This window comes from Oncorhynchus clarkii, chromosome 31, assembly GCF_045791955.1.
Source record: "Oncorhynchus clarkii lewisi isolate Uvic-CL-2024 chromosome 31, UVic_Ocla_1.0, whole genome shotgun sequence".
Classification (NCBI taxonomy): domain Eukaryota; kingdom Metazoa; phylum Chordata; class Actinopteri; order Salmoniformes; family Salmonidae; genus Oncorhynchus; species Oncorhynchus clarkii.
Window position 1 is genome coordinate 17,253,633 of NC_092177.1, and position 24,066 is coordinate 17,277,698.

General features: G+C 51.1%; 1 protein-coding gene across 1 annotated transcript in view; it reads right to left on the reverse strand.

Annotated features, from left to right (window-relative positions):
- LOC139390561 (glypican 3) overlaps positions 1-24,066 on the reverse strand; it is a 418,603-nt gene that overhangs the window by 292,711 nt on the left and 101,826 nt on the right. The window lies entirely within an intron of this gene.

Consider the following 24,066-nt stretch of genomic DNA (forward strand, 5'->3'; position numbering starts at 1 on the left):
AAATGTATTGGCGAATTATGCTAATCATGCATTGAACTGCATCCATCAATTCTGCCAACAATGCCTTACTGCACATCATGGAATTTTTTGTCAAATATAACCTATTTTAAAACCTCTTATGAAGTTGGTTTTGTAGCATAAACTGGGAATTTACTGTTTCATATCTGCATAGTAGTTAAAACGCTGTCAGATCCACTTAAGAAGAGCCACCTTAGAAATACGCAGGGTTTATGACTTTGTGTCTGTGGTAACTAGTGACGATCCGGAGCAGGTTAGCGCTGAAGGATTCATTGCCATAGAAATGTAGTTGACTAAAGGTGAGCCACCTTCTTGTCAACGGTTATCCCGATTGAACTCAGAATTGACCAAAGTTAGCTCGCTAACTTCTCTATCCCGTTATGTAGTATTGTTATTGTTCTGCTGTGTAGAGAACCTAAACATCCTGAGCAAATGAACTGTACTGCTGCTAAGTACTGAAAACCTCTCTCTTCTCACTCTCTCCAGCTCCTTTCCCCTCTCTATCTACAGTGCCTTCAGAAAGTATTCACAACCCTTGACTTTTTCCACATTTTGTTGTGTTACTGCTTGAATTTAAAATGGATTACATTTATATTTTGTGTCACTGGCCTAAACAATACCACATAATGTCAAAGTGGAATTATGTTTTTAGAAATTTGAACAAATTCATTAAAAATGTCAATAAGTATTCAACCCCTTTGTTATAGCAAGCTGAAATATGTTCAGGAGTAAACATTTGTCATATAGTCATATAATAAGTTGAATGGACTCGGTGTCCAACATCATTTTTGAATGACTACATCATCTGTGGACCCGACACATACAATTATCTATAAGGTCCCTCAGTCGAGCAGTGAATTTCAAACACAGATTCAACCACAAAGACCAGCAAGGTTTTCCAATGCCTCGCAAAGAAAGGCACCTATTGCTAGATAATAACCTTTTTTAAAATAATGACATTACATATCTCTTTGAGCATGGTTAAGTTAATAAATACACGTTGGATGGTGTATCAATACACCCAGTCACTGCAAAGATACAGGTGTCCTTCCTAACTCAGTTGCCAGAGAGGAAGGAAACCACTTAGGGATTTCCCCATGAGGAAAGGTTATCATCACTGCTGAGATGAGCAATCAATTGATCAATCAATTGTACTCCTGGGCAATACAATTGAATTAAATAAGAGTCAGTCACAGAATAGCCTTCAGACTTTAAAACAGTTAAAGAGTTTAATGGCTATGATAGGAAAAAAACTGAGGATGGATCAACAATATTGTAGCTACTGCACAATACTAACCTAATAGACAGAGTGAAAAGTAGGAAGAAATATTCCTAAACATGCATCCTGATTGCAATAAGACACTAAAGTAAAACTACAAAAAATGTGGCAAAGGAAATAACTTCATGTCCTGAATGTTATGTTTGTGGCAAATCCAACACAACATATCACTGAGTACCACTCTTCATATTTTCAGGTATGGTGTATCATGTTATGGGAATGCTTGTCATCAGCAAGGACTAGGGAGATTTCTAGGATAAAATAAACAGAATAAAGTGCATTTTTCCACATTTTGTTAGGTTACAGCCTTATTCTAAACTAGATTTTTTTAAATCTTCATCAATCTACACACAATACCTCGTAATGACAAAGTAAAAACACATTTTTTATTATTTATTTTTTTACAAATGTATTAAATATAAAAAACATAAATATCACATTTACATAAGTATTCAGATCCTTTACTCAGTACTTTGTTGAAACACAGCCTTGAGTCCTCTTGGGTATGACGCTACAAGCTTGGCTGTATTTGGGTAGTTTCTCCCATTCTTCTCTGCAGATCCTCTCAAGCACTGTCAGGTTGGATGAGGAGTGTCGCTGCACAGCTATTTTCAGGTTTCTTCAGAGATGTTCAATCGCATCCAGGCTCTGTCTGGGCCACTCAAGGAGACTCAGAGATTTGTACCGAAGCCACTCCTACATTGTCTTAACTGTGTACTTTAGGTCGTTGTACTGTCGGAAGGTGAACCTTCACCCCAGTCTGGAGGTCCTGAACGCTCTGGAGCAGGTTTTCATCAAGGATCTCTCTGTACTTTGCTGACTAGTCTCCCAATCCCTACCACTGAAAGACATTCCCACAGCATGATGCTGCCACCACCATGCTTCACCCTAGTGATGTTGCCAGGTTTCCTCCAGACGTGACACTTGGCATTCAGTCCAAATAGTTCAATCTTGGTTTCATCAGGCCAAAGAATATTGTTTCTCATGGTCTGTCCTGTAGGTACCTTTTGGCAAACTTCAAGCGGGCAGTCATGTGTCTATTGCTGAGGAGTGGCCTTTGTCTGGCCACTCTACCATAAAGGCCTGATTGGTGGAGTGCTGCAGAGATGGTTGTCCTTCTGAAAGGTTCTCCCATCCCCACATAGGAACTCTGGAGCTCTGTCAGAGTGACCATCGGGTCACCTCCCTGACCAAGGCCCTTCTCCCCCGATTGCTCAGTTTGGCTGGGTGGCCAGCTTTAGGAAGAGTCTTGGTGGTTCCAAACTTCTTCCATTTAAGAACGATGGAGGCTACTGTGTTCTTGGGGACCTTCAATGCTGCAGACATTTTCTGGTACCCTTCCCCAGATCCATGCCTCGACACAATCCTGTCTTGGAGCTCTACAAACAATTCCTTCAAACTCAAGGCCTGTTTCTTGCTCTGACAACTGTGGGACCTTATATAGACAGACGTGTGCCTTTCCAAATCATGTCCAGTCAATTGAATTTTTCACAGGTGGACTCCAATCAAGTTGTAGAAACATCTCAAGGACAATCAATGGAAACAGAATGCACCTGAACTCAATTTCGAGTTTCATAGCAAAGGTTCTGAATACTTATGTAAATGAGGTATTTCTGTTCTATTTTTTTTATACATTTGCAATTTTTTTAAATACATTTTCACTTTGGCATTATGGGGTATTGTGTGTAGATTAATGAGGGAAAACATGAATTGAATCCATTTGAGAATAAGGCTGTAATGTAACAAAATGTGGTAAAAGTCAAAGGGTCTGAATACTTTCCAAAATGCACTGTCTCTAAGCACAGGCAAAATCCTAGAGGAAAACCTGGTTCAGTCTGCTTTCTAACAGACACTGGGAGACAAATACACCTTTCAGCAGGACAATAGCCTAAATCAAAAGTAGCTTACCAAGACAACATTTAATGTTCCTGAGTGGCCTAGTTACAGTTTTGACTTAAATTGGCTTGAAAATCTATGACTTGAAAATGGCTTTCTAGCAATGATCAACATCCAACTAGACAGAGCTTGAAGAATAAAAAAATATATAATGTGTAAATATTGTACAATCCTGGTGTGCAAAGCTCTTAGAGACTTACCCAGAAAGACTCACAGCTGTAATCACTGCCAAAGGGGATTCTAACATGTAATGACCATGGGATGTGAATACTTATGCAAATTAGATATTTCACTTTCAATACATTTGTAAAAACATATTTTCACCTAGTCTTTATGGGGTATTGTGTGTAGATGGTTGAGAAAAAACAATATATTTAATTAATTTTGAATTCAGGCTGTAACACAACAACGTGGAATTAGTGAAGCGTACTTTCTGAAGGCACTGTATCTCTCTCTCTCTCTTTTGCCTTCTCTCTCTCTCCTTCTCTCTCTCTCTCTCTCCTTCTCTCACCTCTCTCTCCTTCTCTCTTTCTCTCCTCTCTCTCACTCCCTCTCCTTTCCTCTCTCTCTCTCTCTCTCTCTCTCTCTCTCTCTCTCTCTCTCACCTCTCTCTCCTTCTCTCTCTCTCCTTCTCTCACCTCTCTCTCTCCTCTCTCTCCCTCCCTCTCCTTTCCTCTCCTCTCTCGCTCTCCTTCTCTCTCTCTCCTCTGTCTGTGTGTGAATGTGTGAGCAGATTAAAGAAAAACACCCACAATCTTTCTGTGGTAGTGTGAGGGCTGCTAAAGCACGCATCATCCCCCTTTCCCCTTATTCTCTCATCCCCATCTTCCCTCTTCGCCAAAGGAAAGAGAAAGAGGGACTTCCTTGTTCGTCTCTCCTGGCCTCACTCCATCGTTAAAGTTGACATCAGTCTGCATGTCATAAAACAACATGGCTTCCTACCTCGACAAGTGCCAGCGCTGATCAAAGGCTGACAGCTGTTTGCCTCTTTCCCCTCTTTCTTTACATATCTTCTCTGTTTCTTTTCATTGGTATATTTCAACCCCCCCTCTCCCTTCCCCTCTCTTCACCTTTGCAAACTTTATGATATTGTCACCCATCTTTTCTGAAAAATCTCCAGAGTGAAATGGAAAGTAATGTGATGTTGTTTGGGGGAAACAATGGGAGAGTTCTTTCTTCATCTAAAGCTGTCCCATTTCCATCTTAAAGAACCCCCTCTTCCCACACCCTTACCCTAATACCCACATACCTACCTCAACCTCCCCCTCTTCCCACACTCTTACCCTAATACCCTCATACCTACCTTAACCTCCCCCTCCCCCTCTTCCCACACCCTTACCCTAATACCCACATACCCACCTCAACCTCCCCCTCTTCCCACACTCTTACCCTAATACCCTCATACCCACCTTAACCTCCCCCTCCTCCCACACCCTTAACCTAATACACCCCCATACCCACCTTAACCTCCCCCTCTTCCCACACCCTTACCCTAATACCCACATACCTATCTTAACCTCCCCCTCTTCCCACACCCTTACCCTAATACCCCTCATACCTAACAAAAACTCCCCCTCTTCCCACACCCTTACCCTAATACCCTCATACCTAACAAAACCTCCCCCTCTTCCCCCAGTGAACACCTCAGCACTCCATAGACTACAGTGCACTCTCAGGATGTCTACATACCTACCCTCCTTCCCCTCTTCCCTCCACCTTTCCTTCTCCTTCACTTCTACCCTCTCCCTCTCGCTGCCATATTTACCTCCCCATAGGTGTGTTGATGAATGGGTGAGTGCTGCCATCTCTGTGCCCACCAGGCAGCGAGAGGAGGGGAGAGGCAGGGCTCGGCTCAGAACCCTCTCTGGGATCCAGACAGAGAGGAGATTCATTCATTAATCCAGCAGGTTGAAAGTCAGGATACACTGACGGCAGGCTTCAGGACAAAGTGTGCTTTTCTGTATGTGTGTGTGTGTGTGTGTGTGTGTGTGTGTGTGTGTGTGTGTGTGTGTGTGTGTGTGTGTGTGTGTGTGTGTGTGTGTGTGTGTGTGTGTGTCCGTGTGTGTGTGTGCGTTGGTGGGTAGTAGGAGGATAGGGTAGATGAGCTCTTTAAATAACCTGGGTACAGACAGGAGCAGCCAGAGGCATGGCATACAAGACCGTCCTTGACCTCCTGTCTCTCACACACACACACACACACACACACACACACACACACACACACACACACACACACACACACACACACACACACACACACACACACACACACACACACAACCAATGACTTTAAACAGCCTGTAAGGGTGGAGTGGGGGTAGGGAGAGTGTGCTACAATTCAGGTATATAAAGTACTACAGAGAGGACTGCAATAGCAGCACCCAGAACCATTATTACGCTGATGAAGGGTCACCCAGCACCATTATTAGGCTGATGAAGGGTCACCCAGAACCATTATTAGGCTGATGAAGGGTCACCCAGCACCATTATTAGGCTGATGAAGGGTCACCCAGCACCATTATTAGGCTGATGAAGGGTCACCCAGCACCATTATTAGGCTGATGAAGGGTCACCCAGCACCATTGTTAGGCTGATGAAGGGTCACCCAGCACCATTATTAGGCTGATGAAGGGTCACCCAGCACCATTATTAGGCTGATGAAGGGTCACTCAGCACCATTATTAGGCTGATGAAGGGTCACCCAGCACCATTATTAGGCTGATGAAGGGTCACCCAGCACCATTATTACGCTGATGAAGGGTCACCCAGCACCATTATTAGGCTGATGAAGGGTCACCCAGCACCATTATTACGCTGATGAAGGGTCACCCAGCACCATTATTAGGCTGATGAAGGGTCACCCAGCACCATTATTAGGCTGATGAAGGGTCACCCAGCACCATTATTAGGCTGATGAAGGGTAACCCAGCACCATTATTAGGCTGATGAAGGGTCACCCAGCACAATTATTAGGCTGATGAAGGGTCACCCAGCACCATTATTAGGCTGATGAAGGGTCACCCAGCACCCTTATTAGGCTGATGAACTGCACCCAGCACCATTCGTAGGCTGATGAACTGCACCCAGCACTATTCGTAGGCTAATGAACTGCACCCAGCACCATTATTAGGCTGATGAACTGCACCCAGCACCATTATTTGGCTGATGAACTGCACCCAGCACCATTATTAGGCTGATGAACTGCACCCAGCACCATTATTAGGCTGATGAACTGCACCCAGCACCATTATTAGGCTGATGAACTGCACCCAGCACCATTATTAGGCTGATGAACTACAACCAGCAACTTTATTAGGCTGATGAACTGCACCCAGCACCATTATTAGGCTGATGAACTGCACCCAGCACCATTATTAGGCTGATGAACTGCAACCAGCACCATTATTAGGCTGATGAACAGCACCCAGCACAACTATTAGTACAGCTACAGTATCTTGTAACTTGACAGAGGATATATCATCCTACATTAAACACATGGTATGAGACATATAATTAATACATTCTAGACATTAGATTAACCCACTAAGAATTGTTCATCAATCCTGTGTAGACAAGATACCCATTAATTAAAAACTTCATACATGCATCAGATAAAAGTAGAATAAAAAAACATGAGCTGGCGCACACCCAGAGGAAATTATTTTATGGAGAGGTGCTGACTAATGGCGAATAAACTATAAGCTATAAATATAGAGTCGCACACTCTATATATAAACTCCCAGTAATTTAGTGGGTAAATCCCCTTCTTCGCGCACAGTGATGCCAAAATGAAATGATTTACCCAAAACATTTTAATTTAATTATAACTTATCTTTATTTCTTATCTTATCTTTATAGCTATTTTTATAGATTATTATATGCATCAGATAAAACCAGATTGATGTCTAGTAGAATCACACTGACTGATTCCGGTGTAGTAGAATCACACTGACTGATTCATGTGTAGTAGAATCACACTGACTGATTCATGTGTAGTAGAATCACACTGACTGATTCATGTGTAGTAGAATCACACTGACTGATTCCGGTGTAGTAGAATCATACAGATTGATTCATGTGTAGTAGAATCACACTGACTGATTCATGTGTAGTAGAATCACACTGACTGATTCATGTGTAGTAGAATCACACTGACTGATTCCGGTGTAGTAGAATCATACAGATTGATTCATGTGTAGTAGAATCACACTGACTGATTCATGTGTAGTAGAATCACACTGACTGATTCATGTGTAGTAGAATCACACTGACTGATTCCGGTGTAGTAGAATCATACAGATTGATTCATGAAAGCACCGCCGTGAGCTGCCCAGTGACATGAGCCTACCAGACAAGCTAAATAACTTATGTGTTCGATTTGAGGCAAGTAACACTGAAACATGCATGAGAGTATCAGCTGTTCCGGATGACTGTGTGATCACACTTTCCGCAGCCGATGTAAGTAAGACCTTTAAACAGGTCAACATTCACAAGACCACGGGGCTAGACGGATTACCAGGACCTGTACTCCGAGCATGCGCTGACCAACTGGCAAGGGTCTTCACTGACATTTTCAACCTCTCCCTGTCTGAGTCTGTAATACCAACATGTTTCAAGCAGACCACCATAGTCTCTGTGCCCAAGAACACTAAGGTAACCTGCCTAAATGACTACCGACCTGTAGCACTCACATCTCTAGCCATGAAATGCTTTGAAAGGCTGGTCAGGGCTCACATCAACACAATTATCCCAGAAACCCTAGATCCACTTCAATTTGCATACCGCCCCAACAGATTCACAGATGATGCAATCTCTATTGTACTCCACACTGCCCTTTCACACCTGGACAAAAGGAACACCTATGTGAGAATGCTATTCATTGACTACAGCTCAGCATTCAACACCATAGTGTCCTCAAAGCTCATCACTAAGCTGAGGACCCTGGGACTAAACACCTCCCTCTGTAACTGGATCCTGGACTTCCTGACTTCCTGACGGGCAACAACACATCCGCAACACTGATCCTCAACACGGAGGCCCCTCAGGGGTGCATGCTCAGTCCCCTCCTGTACTCCCTGTTCACTCATGACTGCACAGCCAGGCACGACTCCAACACCATCATTAAGTTTGCCAATTACACAACAATAGTAGGCCTGAGCACAGACAACGACAAGACAGCCTATATGGAGGAGGTCAGGGACCTGACCGTGTGGTGCAAGGACAACAACCTCTCCCTCAATGTGATCAAGACAAAGCAGATGATTGTGGATTACAAGAAAAGGAGGACCGAGCACGCCCCCATTCTCATCGACGGGCCTGCAGTGGAGCAGGTTGAGAGCTTCAAGTTCCTTGGTGTCCACATCAACGACAAACTAACGTGGTACCGCACACCAGGAAAGTCGTGAGGAGGGCACGACAAAACCTATTCCCCCTCTGGAGACTGAAAAGATTTGGCATGGGTCCTCAGATCCTCAAAAGGTTTTAAGAGAGCATCCTGACGGGTTGCATCACAGCCTGGTATGGCAACTGCTCGGCCTCTGACCGCAAGGCACTACAGAGGGTAGTACGTACGGCCCAGTACATCACCCCTGTATACTGCCCCGCTATTGTTATTTTACTGCTGCTTTTTAATTATTTGTCATTTTTATCTCTTACTTTTTTTTAGGTATTTTCTAAAACCACATTGTTGGTTAAGGGCTTACGGGTTTGTAAGTAAGCATTTCACTGTAAGGTCTATTTTTATTTTACTTTAGACCTTTATTTAACTCGTCTACACCTGTTGTATTCGGTGCATGATGTGTAGTAGAATCAGACTGATTGATTCATGTGTAGTAGAATCAGACTGATTGATTAATGTGTAGTAGAATCACGCTGATTGATTAATGTGTAGTTGAATTACACTGATTGATTAATGTGTAGTAGATTCACACGGACTGATTAATGTGTAGCAGAGTCACACTGACTGATTCATGTGTCGTAGAGTCACACTGACTGATTCATGTGTCGTACAGTCACACTGATTGATTCATGTGTAGTAGAATCACACTTATTGATTCATGTGTAGTAGAGTCACACTGATTGATTCATGTGTAGTAGAGTCACACTGATTGATTCATATGTAGTAGAATCCACACATTTTGTTCCAGACAGAACCCTTATTTATTTTGTTCCGTTCCACTGTTCCGACCAGCAAAATAAAGTTCTGAACCAGATTGAACACCAAAAAAGTCACGGTTTATTTTGTTCCTTTCTGTTGCTTTTAAAACCTCAAGATTAAACTACTTCACCAATCAATGCGGATAGAGCAGCTTGCTATGGAGCGGGCAAGCTATTTACATGCATTGGACAGAGTAGACGAGTGTAGGGAATGAGATGCAACAGAAATTTTGCGGGTGAGGAGAGAGCGAGAGAAGGTGGACGCTTGGCTAGAAGCGATAGACATCTTGTTGTTATGACATGCATTATCTTAATCAGGACCATTTAATTATATCTACGGAGGAATGGCTTCTATGAAGGACCTTTAAATGTCTTTGAACTTCAGTGAGTTGACTTAATGTTGGACCAGCTAGCTTTTATTTATTTTCTATTTGACACTTATTAGTCAGTTAAAAATTGTTATTTGCAATGATGGCCTAGCCGGACAATGCTGGGCCAATTGTGCTCCGCCCTATGAGACTCCCAATCACGGCCAGTTGTGATACAGCCTGGAATTGAACCAGGGTCTGTAATGACGCCACTAGCACTGGGAAACAGTGCTTTAGACTGCTGCGCCACTCGGGAGCCCTTGAGCTAACAAGCTTGTGTGCACAGCGGCACCAGAATGAAAATAAAAACATGTCTTAACTTTCTGTATTTAATAAATCCAATGTGAAATGTGATAACTACAGAGGATACAATGAGACAGGAGGAAGAGACACTGAGACAGGAGGAGGAGGGGAGGAGGAGGAGGAGGAGGAGACACTGAGACAGGAGGAGGAGACAATGAGACAGGAGGAGGAGACACTGAGACAGGAGGAGGAGGGGGAGGAGGAGACACTGAGACAGGAGGAGGAGGAGACACTGAGACAGGAGGATGAGGAGGAGGAGGAACTGAGACAGGAGGAGGAGGAGACACTGAGACAGGAGGAGGAGTGGAGGAGGAGGAGGAGACACTGAGACAGGAGGATGAGGGGGAGGAGGAGGAGGAGACACTGAGACAGGAGGATGAGGAGGAGGAGGAGACACTGAGACAGGAGGAGGAGACACTGAGACAGGAGGATGAGGGGGAGGAGGAGGAGGAGACACTGAGACAGGAGGAGGAGACACTGAGACAGGAGGATGAGGAGGAGGAGGAACTGAGACAGGAGGAGGAGGAGACACTGAGACAGGAGGAGGAGACACTGAGACAGGAGGATGAGGGGGAGGAGGAGGAGGAGGAGACACTGAGACAGGAGGAGGAGACACTGAGACAGGAGGATGAGGAGGAGGAGGAGGCACTGAGACAAGAGGAGGAGACACTGAGACAGGAGGTTGAGGAGGAGGAGGAACTGAGACAGGAGGAGGAGGAGACACTGAGACAGGAGGAGGAGGGGAGGAGGAGGAGGAGACACTGAGACAGGAGGAGGAGACACTGAGACAGGAGGATGAGCGGGAGGAGGAGGAGGAGACACTGAGACAGGAGGAGGAGACACTGAGACAGGAGGATGAGGAGGAGGAACTGAGACAGGAGGAGGAGACACTGAGACAGGAGGATGAGGAGGAGGAGGAACTGAGACAGGAGGAGGAGACACTGAGACAGGAGGAGGAGGGGAGGAGGAGGAGGAGACACTGAGACAGGAGGATGAGCGGGAAGAGGAACTGAGACAGGAGGAGGAGACACTGAGACAGGAGGATGAGGAGGAGGAGGAACTGAGACAGGAGGAGGAGACACTGAGACAGGAGGATGAGGAGGAGGAGGAACTGAGACAGGAGGAGGAGGAGACACTGAGACAGGAGGAGGAAGAGAAGAAGTCACTGAGACAGGAGGATGAGGGGGAGGAGGAGGAGACACTGAGACAGGAGGAGGAGACACTGAGACAGGAGGATGAGGAGGAGGAGGAACTGAGACAGGAGGAGGAGGAGACACTGAGACAGGAGGAGGAAGAAGAGGAGACACTGAGACAGGAGGATGAGGGGGAGGAGGAGGAGGAGACACTGAGACAGAAGAAGGAGACACTGAGACAGGAGGATGAGGAGGAGGAGGAACTGAGACAGGAGGAAGAGGAGACACTGAGAGAGGAGGAGGAGACTGAGACAGGAGGATGAGGAGGAGGAGGAACTGAGACAGGAGGAGGAGGAGACAATGAGACAGGAGGAGGAGGGGAGGAGGAGGAGGAGACACTGAGACAGGAGGAGGAGACTGAGACAGGAGGATGAGGGGGAGGAGGAGGAGGAGGAGACACTGAGACAGGAGGAGGAGACACTGAGACAGGAGGATGAGGAGGAGGAGCTACTGAGACAGGAGGATGAGGAGACACTGAGACAGGAGGAGGAGGAGCTACTGAGACAGGAGGATGAGGAGAAGACACTGAGACAGGAGGAGGAGGAGCTACTGAAACAGGAGGAGGAGGAGCTACTGAAACAGGAGGAGGAGGAGGAGATGCTGAGACAGGAGGAGGAGGAGGAGACACTGAGACAGGAGGATGAGGAGGAGACACTGAGACAGGAGGATGTGGAGGAGACACTGAGGCAGGAGGGGGAGACACTGAGTCAGGAGGAGGAAGAGGAGGAGACACTGAGACAGGAGGAGGAGAAGACACTGAGACAGGAGGAGGAGGAGACACTGAGACAGGAGGAGGAAGAAGAGGAGACACTGAGACAGGAGGATGAGGGGGAGGAGGAGGAGGAGACACTGAGACAGAAGAAGGAGACACTGAGACAGGAGGATGAGGAGGAGGAGGAACTGAGACAGGAGGAAGAGGAGACACTGAGAGAGGAGGAGGAGACTGAGACAGGAGGATGAGGAGGAGGAGGAACTGAGACAGGAGGAGGAGGAGACAATGAGACAGGAGGAGGAGGGGAGGAGGAGGAGGAGACACTGAGACAGGAGGAGGAGACTGAGACAGGAGGATGAGGGGGAGGAGGAGGAGGAGGAGACACTGAGACAGGAGGAGGAGACACTGAGACAGGAGGATGAGGAGGAGGAGCTACTGAGACAGGAGGATGAGGAGACACTGAGACAGGAGGAGGAGGAGCTACTGAGACAGGAGGATGAGGAGAAGACACTGAGACAGGAGGAGGAGGAGCTACTGAAACAGGAGGAGGAGGAGCTACTGAAACAGGAGGAGGAGGAGGAGATGCTGAGACAGGAGGAGGAGGAGGAGACACTGAGACAGGAGGATGAGGAGGAGACACTGAGACAGGAGGATGTGGAGGAGACACTGAGGCAGGAGGGGGAGACACTGAGTCAGGAGGAGGAAGAGGAGGAGACACTGAGACAGGAGGAGGAGAAGACACTGAGACAGGAGGAGGAGGAGACACTGAGACAGGAGGAGGAGGAGCTACTGAGACAGGAGGAGGAGGAGCTACTGAGACAGAAGGAGGAGGAGCTACTGAGACAGGAGGAGGAGGAGCTACTGAGACAGGAGGAGGAGGAGCTACTGAGACAGGAGGAGGAGGAGACTCTGAGACAGGAGGAGGAGGAGACACTGAGACAGGAGGAGGAAGAGGAGGAGACACTGAGACAGGAGGAGGAAGAGGAGACACTGAGACAGGAGGAAGAGGGGACACTGAGACAGGAGGATGAGGAGACACTGAGACAGGAGGAGGAGGAGGAGACACTGAGATAGGAGGAGACACTGAGACAGGAGGATGAGGAGGAGCAGACACTGAGACATTAGGATGAGGAGCTACTGAGACAGGAGGAGGAAGAGGAGGAGACACTGAGACAGGAGGAGGAGGAGGAGGAGACACTGAGACAGGAGGAGGAGGAGGAGACACTGAGACAGGAGGAGGAGGAGACACTTAGACAGGAGGAGGAGGAGGAGGAGACACTGAGACAGGAGGAGGAGGAGACACTGAGACAGGAGGAGGAAGAGGAGGAGACACTGAGACAGGAGGAGGAAACACTGACACAGGAGGAGGAGGAGGATGAGACACTGAGACAGGAGGAAGAGACACTGAGAGGAGGAGGAGACACTGAGACAGGAGGAAGAGACACTGAGACAGGAGGAGGAGGAGCTACTGAGACAGGAGGAGGAAGAGGAGGAGACACTGAGACAGGAGTAGGAGGAGACACTGAGACAGGAGTAGGAGGAGGAGGAGACACTGAGACAGGAGGAGGAGGAGGAGACACTGAGACAGGAGGAGAAGGAGGAGGAGACACTGAGACAGGAGGAGGAGGAGACACTGAGACAGGAGGAGGAAGAGGAGGAGACACTGAGACAGGAGGAGGAAACACTGAGACAGGAGGAGGAGGAGGATGAGACACTGAGACAGGAGGAAGAGACACTGAGAGGAGGAGGAGACACTGAGACAGGAGGAAGAGACACTGAGACAGGAGGAGGAGGAGCTACTAAGACAGGAGGAAGAGGAGAAACTGAGACAGGAGGATGAGGAGAAGGAGAGACTAACAAGAAGAGCAGACACTGAGACAAGAGGAGGAGACACTGAGACAGGAGGAGGAGGAGGTACTGAGACGGGAGGAGGATACACTGAGACAGGAGGAAGAGACACTGAGACAGGAGGATGAGGAGGAGGAGACACTGAGACAGGAGGAGGAGGAGACACTGAGACAGGAGGAGGAGGAGACACTGAGAAAGGAGGAGGAGACACTGAGAGAGGAGGGGGAGACACTGAGACAGGAGGATGAGGAGGAGGAGACACTGAGACAGGAGGAGGAGGAGACACTGAGACAGGAGGATGAGGAGGAGGAGACACTGAGACAGGAGGAGACAGTGAGACAGGAAAAGGAGGAGGAGACACTGAGGCAGGAGGAGGAGGAGACACTGAGACAGGAGGATGAGGAGGAGGAGACACTGAGAAAGGAGGAGGAGGAGACACTGAGACAGGAGGAGGAGGAGGAGACACTGAGACAGGAGGAGGAGGAGACACTGAGACAGGAGGATGAGGAGGAGGAGACACTGAGACAGGAGGAGGAGGAGACAGTGAGACAGGAGGAGGAGGAGACACTGAGACAGGAGGAGGAGGAGGAGCTACTGAAACAGGAGGAGGAGGAGATACTGAGACAGGAGGAGGAGGAGACACTGAGACAGGAGGAGGAAGAAGAGGAGACACTGAGACAGGAGGATGAGGGGGAGGAGGAGGAGGAGACACTGAGACAGAAGAAGGAGACACTGAGACAGGAGGATGAGGAGGAGGAGGAACTGAGACAGGAGGAAGAGGAGACACTGAGAGAGGAGGAGGAGACTGAGACAGGAGGATGAGGAGGAGGAGGAACTGAGACAGGAGGAGGAGGAGACAATGAGACAGGAGGAGGAGGGGAGGAGGAGGAGGAGACACTGAGACAGGAGGAGGAGACTGAGACAGGAGGATGAGGGGGAGGAGGAGGAGGAGGAGACACTGAGACAGGAGGAGGAGACACTGAGACAGGAGGATGAGGAGGAGGAGCTACTGAGACAGGAGGATGAGGAGACACTGAGACAGGAGGAGGAGGAGCTACTGAGACAGGAGGATGAGGAGAAGACACTGAGACAGGAGGAGGAGGAGCTACTGAAACAGGAGGAGGAGGAGCTACTGAAACAGGAGGAGGAGGAGGAGATGCTGAGACAGGAGGAGGAGGAGGAGACACTGAGACAGGAGGATGAGGAGGAGACACTGAGACAGGAGGATGTGGAGGAGACACTGAGGCAGGAGGGGGAGACACTGAGTCAGGAGGAGGAAGAGGAGGAGACACTGAGACAGGAGGAGGAGAAGACACTGAGACAGGAGGAGGAGGAGACACTGAGACAGGAGGAGGAGGAGCTACTGAGACAGGAGGAGGAGGAGCTACTGAGACAGAAGGAGGAGGAGCTACTGAGACAGGAGGAGGAGGAGCTACTGAGACAGGAGGAGGAGGAGCTACTGAGACAGGAGGAGGAGGAGACTCTGAGACAGGAGGAGGAGGAGACACTGAGACAGGAGGAGGAAGAGGAGGAGACACTGAGACAGGAGGAGGAAGAGGAGACGCTGAGACAGGAGGAAGAGGGGACACTGAGACAGGAGGATGAGGAGACACTGAGACAGGAGGAGGAGGAGGAGACACTGAGATAGGAGGAGACACTGAGACAGGAGGATGAGGAGGAGCAGACACTGAGACAGGAGGAGGAGACACTGAGACAGGAGGATGAGGAGGAGGAGCTACTGAGACAGGAGGATGAGGAGACACTGAGACAGGAGGAGGAGGAGCTACTGAGACAGGAGGATGAGGAGAAGACACTGAGACAGGAGGAGGAGGAGCTACTGAAACAGGAGGAGGAGGAGCTACTGAAACAGGAGGAGGAGGAGGAGATGCTGAGACAGGAGGAGGAGGAGGAGACACTGAGACAGGAGGATGAGGAGGAGACACTGAGACAGGAGGATGTGGAGGAGACACTGAGGCAGGAGGGGGAGACACTGAGTCAGGAGGAGGAAGAGGAGCAGACACTGAGACAGGAGGAGGAGAAGACACTGAGACAGGAGGAGGAGGAGACACTGAGACAGGAGGAGGAGGAGCTACTGAGACAGGAGGAGGAGGAGCTACTGAGACAGAAGGAGGAGGAGCTACTGAGACAGGAGGAGGAGGAGCTACTGAGACAGGAGGAGGAGGAGCTACTGAGACAGGAGGAGGAGGAGACTCTGAGACAGGAGGAGGAGGAGACACTGAGACAGGAGGAGGAAGAGGAGGAGACACTGAGACAGGAGGAGGAAGAGGAGACGCTGAGACAGGAGGAAGAGGGGACACTGAGACAGGAGGATGAGGAGACACTGAGACAGGAGGAGGAGGAGGAGACACTGAGATAGGAGGAGACACTGAGACAGGAGGATGAGGAGGAGCAGACACTGAGACATTAGGATGAGGAGCTACTGAGACAGGAGGAGGAAGAGGAGGAGACACTGAGACAGGAGGAGGAGGAGGAGGAGACACTGAGACAGGAGGAGGAGGAGGAGACACTGAGACAGGAGGAGGAGGAGACACTGAGACAGGAGGAGGAGGAGGAGGAGACACTGAGACAGGAGGAGGAGGAGACACTGAGACAGGAGGAGGAAGAGGAGGAGACACTGAGACAGGAGGAGGAAACACTGACACAGGAGGAGGAGGAGGATGAGACACTGAGACAGGAGGAAGAGACACTGAGAGGAGGAGGAGACACTGAGACAGGAGGAAGAGACACTGAGACAGGAGGAGGAGGAGCTACTGAGACAGGAGGAGGAAGAGGAGGAGACACTGAGACAGGAGTAGGAGGAGACACTGAGACAGGAGTAGGAGGAGGAGGAGACACTGAGACAGGAGGAGGAGGAGGAGACACTGAGACAGGAGGAGAAGGAGGAGGAGACACTGAGACAGGAGGAGGAGGAGACACTGAGACAGGAGGAGGAAGAGGAGGAGACACTGAGACAGGAGGAGGAAACACTGAGACAGGAGGAGGAGGAGGATGAGACACTGAGACAGGAGGAAGAGACACTGAGAGGAGGAGGAGACACTGAGACAGGAGGAAGAGACACTGAGACAGGAGGAGGAGGAGCTACTAAGACAGGAGGAAGAGGAGAAACTGAGACAGGAGGATGAGGAGAAGGAGAGACTAACAAGAAGAGCAGACACTGAGACAAGAGGAGGAGACACTGAGACAGGAGGAGGAGGAGGTACTGAGACGGGAGGAGGATACACTGAGACAGGAGGAAGAGACACTGAGACAGGAGGATGAGGAGGAGGAGACACTGAGACAGGAGGAGGAGGAGACACTGAGACAGGAGGAGGAGGAGACACTGAGAAAGGAGGAGGAGACACTGAGAGAGGAGGGGGAGACACTGAGACAGGAGGATGAGGAGGAGGAGACACTGAGACAGGAGGAGGAGGAGACACTGAGACAGGAGGATGAGGAGGAGGAGACACTGAGACAGGAGGAGACAGTGAGACAGGAAGAGGAGGAGGAGACACTGAGGCAGGAGGAGGAGGAGACACTGAGACAGGAGGATGAGGAGGAGGAGACACTGAGAAAGGAGGAGGAGGAGACACTGAGACAGGAGGAGGAGGAGGAGACACTGAGACAGGAGGAGGAGGAGACACTGAGACAGGAGGATGAGGAGGAGGAGACACTGAGACAGGAGGAGGAGGAGACAGTGAGACAGGAGGAGGAGGAGACACTGAGACAGGAGGAGGAGGAGGAGCTACTGAAACAGGAGGAGGAGGAGATACTGAGACAGGAGGAGGAGGAGACACTGAGACAGGAGGATGAGGGGGAGGAGACACTGAGACAGGAGGAGGAGACAGTGAGACAGGAGGAGGAGGAGACACTGAGAAGGGAGGAGGAGGAGGAGAAACTGAGACAGGAGGAGCTACTGAGACAGGAGGAGGAGGAGCTACTGAAACAGGAGAAGGAGGAGACACTGAGACAGGAGAAGGAGGAGGAGCTACTGAAACAGGAGGAGGAGGAGACACTGAGACAGGAGGAGGAGGAGGAGCTACTGAGACAGGAGGAGGAGACACTGAGGCAGGAGGAGGAGGAGGAGACACTGAGACAGGAGGAGGACGAGGAGCTACTGAAACAGGAGGAGGAGGAGACACTGAGACAGGAGGAGGAGGAGGAGCTACTGAGACAGGAGGAGGAGGAGACACTGAGGCAGGAGGAGGAGACACTGAGACAGGAGGAGGAGGAGGAGACACTGAGGAGGAGGAGGAGCTGAGACAGGAGGAGGAGGAGACACTGAGACAGGAGGAGGAGACACTGAGACAGGAGGAGGAGGAGGAGGAGGAGGAACAGACACAGGAGGAGGAGGAGACACTGAGACAGGAGGAGGAAGAAGAGGAGACACTGAGACAGGAGGATGAGGGGGAGGAGGAGGAGGAGATACTGAGACAGAAGGAGGAGACACTGAGACAGGAGGATGAGGTGGAGGAGGAACTGAGACAGGAGGAAGAGGAGACACTGAGACAGGAGGAGGAGACTGAGACAGGAGGATGAGGAGGAGGAGGAACTGAGACAGGAGGAGGAGGAGACACTGAGACAGGAGGAGGAGGGGAGGAGGAGGAGGAGACACTGAGACAGGAGGAGGAGACTGAGACAGGAGGATGAGGGGGAGGAGGAGGAGGAGACACTGAGACAGGAGGAGGAGACACTGAGACAGGAGGATGAGGAGGAGGAGCTACTGAGACAGGAGGATGAGGAGACACTGAGACAGGAGGAGGAGGAGCTACTGAGACAGGAGGATGAGGAGAAGACACTGAGACAGGAGGAGGAGGAGCTACTGAAACAGGAGGAGGAGGAGCTACTGAAAGAGGAGGAGGAGGAGGAGACACTGAAACAGGAGGAGGAGGAGGAGACACTGAGACAGGAGGATGAGGAGGAGACACTGAGACAGGAGGATGTGGAGGAGACACTGAGGCAGGAGGAGGAGACACTGAGACAGGAGGAGGAAGAGGAGGAGACACTGAGACAGGAGGAAGAGGAGGAACTGAAACAGGAGGAGGAGGAGACGCTGAGACAGGAGGAGGAGGAGCTACTGAGACAGGAGGAGGAGGAGCTACTGAGACAGGAGGAGGAGGAGCTACTGAGACAGGAGGAGGAGGAGCTACTGAGACAGGAGGAGGAGGAGACTCTGAGACAGGAGGAGGAGGAGACACTGAGACAGGAGGAGGAGGAGACACTGAGACAGGAGGAGGAAGAGGAGACGCTGAGACAGGAGGAAGAGGGGACACTGAGACAGGAGGATGAGGAGACACTGAGACAGGAGGAGGAGGAGGAGACACTGAGATAGGAGGAGACACTGAGACAGGAGGATGAGGAGGAGCAGACACTGAGACATTAGGATGAGGAGCTACTGAGACAGGAGGAGGAAGAGGAGGAGACACTGAGACAGGAGGAGGAGGAGGAGGAGACACTGAGACAGGAGGAGGAGGAGACACTGAGACAGGAGGAGGAGGAGGAGACACTGAGACAGGAGGAGGAGACACTGAGACAGGAGGAGGAGGAGACACTGAGACAGGAGGAGGAAGAGGAGGAGACACTGAGACAGGAGGAGGAAACACTGAGACAAGAGGAGGAGGAGGATGAGACACTGAGACAGGAGGAAGAGACACTGAGAGGAGGAGGAGACACTGAGACAGGAGGAAGAGACACTGAGACAGGAGGAGGAGGAGCTACTGAGACAGGAGGATGAGGAGAAGGAGACACTGAGACAGGAGGAGGAGGAGGAGACACTGAGACAGGAGGAGGAGCTACTGAGACAGGAGGAGGAGGAGACACTGAGGCAGGAGGAGGAGACACTGAGACAGGAGGAGGAGGAGGAGACACTGAGACAGGAGGAGGAGACACTGAGACAGGAGGATGAGGAGTAGGAGGAACTGAGACAGGAGGAGGAGACACTGAGACAGGATGAGGAGGAGGTACTGAGACAGGAGGAGGAGACACTGAGACAGGAGGAAGAGACACTGAGACAGGAGGATGAGGAGGAGGAGACACTGAGACAGGAGGAGGAGGAGACACTGAGACAGGAGGAGGAGGAGACACTGAGAAAGGAGGAGGAGACACTGAGAGAGGAGGAGGAGACACTGAGACAGGAGGATGAGGAGGAGGAGACACTGAGACAGGAGGAGGAGGAGGTGACACTAAGACAGGAGGAGGAGACACTGAGACAGGAGGATGAGGAGGAGGAGACACTGAGACAAGAGGAGGAGGAGGAGCTACTGAGACAGGAGGAGGAGGAGACACTGAGGCAGGAGGAGGAGACACTGAGACAGGAGGAGGAGGAGGAGACACTGAGACAGGAGGAGGAGACACTGAGACAGGAGGATGAGGAGTAGGAGGAACTGAGACAGGAGGAGGAGGAGACACTGAGACAGGAGGAGGAGGAGACACTGAGACAGGAGGAGGAGGAGACACTGAGACAGGAGGAGGAGGAGCTACTGAGACAGGAGGAGGAGGAGCTACTGAGACAGGAGGAGGAGGAGCTACTGAGACAGGAGGAGGAGGAGCTACTGAGACAGAAGGAGGAGGAGCTACTGAGACAGGAGGAGGAGGAGCTACTGAGACAGGAGGAGGAGGAGCTACTGAGACAGGAGGAGGAGGAGACTCTGAGACAGGAGGAGGAGGAGACACTGAGACAGGAGGAGGAAGAGGAGGAGACACTGAGACAGGAGGAGGAAGAGGAGACGCTGAGACAGGAGGAAGAGGGGACACTGAGACAGGAGGATGAGGAGACACTGAGACAGGAGGAGGAGGAGGAGACACTGAGATAGGAGGAGACACTGAGACAGGAGGATGAGGAGGAGCAGACACTGAGACATTAGGATGAGGAGCTACTGAGACAGGAGGAGGAAGAGGAGGAGACACTGAGACAGGAGGAGGAGGAGGAGGAGACACTGAGACAGGAGGAGGAGGAGACACTGAGACAGGAGGAGGAGGAGGAGACACTGAGACAGGAGGAGGAGGAGACACTGAGACAGGAGGAGGAGGAGACACTGAGACAGGAGGAGGAGGAGACACTGAGACAGGAGGAGGAAGAGGAGGAGACACTGAGACAGGAGGAGGAAACACTGAGACAGGAGGAGGAGGAGGATGAGACACTGAGACAGGAGGAAGAGACACTGAGAGGAGGAGGAGACACTGAGACAGGAGGAAGAGACACTGAGACAGGAGGAGGAGGAGGTACTGAGACAGGAGGAGGAGACACTGAGACAGGAGGAAGAGACACTGAGACAGGAGGATGAGGAGGAGGAGAGACTAACAAGAAGAGCAGACACTGAGACAAGAGGAGGAGACACTGAGACAGGATGAGGAGGAGGTACTGAGACAGGAGGAGGAGACACTGAGACAGGAGGAAGAGACACTGAGACAGGAGGATGAGGAGGAGGAGACACTGAGACAGGAGGAGGAGGAGGCACTGAGACAGGAGGAGGAGGAGACACTGAGAAAGGAGGAGGAGACACTGAGAGAGGAGGAGGAGACACTGAGACAGGAGGATGAGGAGGAGGAGACACTGAGACAGGAGGAGGAGGAGACACTGAGACAGGAGGAGGAGGAGGAGACACTGAGACAGGAGGAGGAGGAGACACTGAGACAGGAGGATGAGGAGGAGGAGACACTGAGACAGGAGGAGGAGGAGACACTGAGACAGGAGGAGGAGGAGACACTGAGACAGGAGGAGGAGGAGGAGCTACTGAAACAGGAGGAGGAGGAGATACTGAGACAGGAAGAGGAGGAGACACTGAGACAGGAGGATGAGGAGGAGGAGACACTGAGACAGGAGGAGGAGACAGTGAGACAGGAGGAGGAGGAGACACTGAGAAGGGAGGAGGAGGAGGAGACACTGAGACAGGAGGAGCTACTGAGACAGGAGGAGGAGGAGCTACTGAAACAGGAGAAGGAGGAGAAACTGAGAAAGGAGGAGGAAGAGACACTGAGACAGGAGGAGGAGGAGGAGGAGACACTGAGACAGGAGGAGGAGGAGACACTGAGACAGGAGGAGGAAGAGGAGGAGACACTGAGACAGGAGGAGGAAACACTGAGACAGGAGGAGGAGGAGGATGAGACACTGAGACAGGAGGAAGAGACACTGAGAGGAGGAGGAGACACTGAGACAGGAGGAAGAGACACTGAGACAGGAGGAGGAGGAGCTACTGAGACAGGAGGATGAGGAGAAGGAGACACTGAGACAGGAGGAGGAGGAGGAGACACTGAGACAGGAGGAGGAGACACTGAGACAGGAGGATGAGGAGGAGGAGACACTGAGACAGGAGGAGGAGGAGGAGCTACTGAGACAGGAGGAGGAGGAGACACTGAGGCAGGAGGAGGAGACACTGAGACAGGAGGAGGAAGAGGAGACACTGAGACAGGAGGAGGAGACACTGAGACAGGAGGATGAGGAGTAGGAGGAACTGAGACAAGAGGAGGAGACACTGAGACAGGATGAGGAGGAGGTACTGAGACAGGAGGAGGAGACACTGAGACAGGAGGAAGAGACACTGAGACAGGAGGATGAGGAGGAGGAGACACTGAGACAGGAGGAGGAGGAGACACTGAGACAGGAGGAGGAGGAGACACTGAGAAAGGAGGAGGAGACACTGAGAGAGGAGGAGGAGACACTGAGACAGGAGGATGAGGAGGAGGAGACACTGAGACAGGAGGAGGAGGAGGAGACACTAAGACAGGAGGAGGAGACACTGAGACAGGAGGATGAGGAGGAGGAGACACTGAGACAAGAGGAGGAGGAGGAGCTACTGAGACAGGAGGAGGAGGAGACACTGAGGCAGGAGGAGGAGACACTGAGACAGGAGGAGGAGGAGGAGACACTGAGACAGGAGGAGGAGACACTGAGACAGGAGGATGAGGAGTAGGAGGAACTGAGACAGGAGGAGGAGGAGACACTGAGACAGGAGGAGGAAGAGAAGAAGTCACTGAGACAGGAGGATGAGGGGGAGGAGGAGGAGACACTGAGACAGGAGGAGGAGGAACTGAGACAGGAGGAGGAGGAGACACTGAGACAGGAGGAGGAAGAATAGGAGACACTGAGACAGGAGGATGAGGGGGAGGAGGAGGAGGAGACACTGAGACAGGAGGATGAGGAGGAGGAGGAACTGAGACAGGAGGAAGAGGAGACACTGAGACAGGAGGAGGAGACTGAGACAGGAGGATGAGGAGGAGGAGTTACTGAGACAGGAGGAGGAGGAGACACTGAGACAGGAGGAGGAGGGGAGGAGGAGGAGGAGACACTGAGACAGGAGGAGGAGACTGAGACAGGAGGATAAGGGGGAGGAGGAGGAGGAGACACTGAGACAGGAGGAGGAGACACTGAGACAGGAGGATGAGGAGGAGGAGCTACTGAGACAGGAGGATGAGGAGACACTGAGACAGGAGGAGGAGGAGCTACTGAGACAGGAGGATGAGGAGGAGCTACTGAAACAGGAGGAGGAGGAGGAGACACTGAGACAGGAGGAGGAGGAGGAGACACTGAGACAGGAGGATGAGGAGGAGACACTGAGACAGGAGGATGTGGAGGAGACACTGAGGCAGGAGGAGGAGACACTGAGACAGGAGGAGGAGGAGACACTGAGACAGGAGGAGGAGGAGACACTGAGACAGGAGGAGGAGGAGCTACTGAGACAGGAGGAGGAGGAGCTACTGAGACAGGAGGAGGAGGAGCTACTGAGACAGGAGGAGGAGGAGCTACTGAGACAGGAGGAGGAGGGGCTACTGAGACAGGAGGAGGAGGAGCTACTGAGACAGGAGGAGGAGGAGCTACTGAGACAGGAGGAGGAGGAGCTACTGAGACAGGAGGAGGAGGAGACTCTGAGACAGGAGGAGGAGGAGACACTGAGACAGGAGGAGGAAGAGGAGGAGACACTGAGACAGGAGGAGGAAGAGGAGACGCTGAGACAGGAGGAAGAGGGGACACTGAGACAGGAGGATGAGGAGACACTGAGACAGGAGGAGGAGGAGGAGACACTGAGATAGGAGGAGACACTGAGACAGGAGGATGAGGAGGAGCAGACACTGAGACATTAGGATGAGGAGCTACTGAGACAGGAGGAGGAAGAGGAGGAGACACTGAGACAGGAGGAGGAGGAGGAGGAGACACTGAGACAGGAGGAGGAGGAGACACTGAGACAGGAGGAGGAGGAGGAGACACTGAGACAGGAGGAGGAGGAGACACTGAGACAGGAGGAGGAGGAGACACTGAGACAGGAGGAGGAGGAGACACTGAGACAGGAGGAGGAAGAGGAG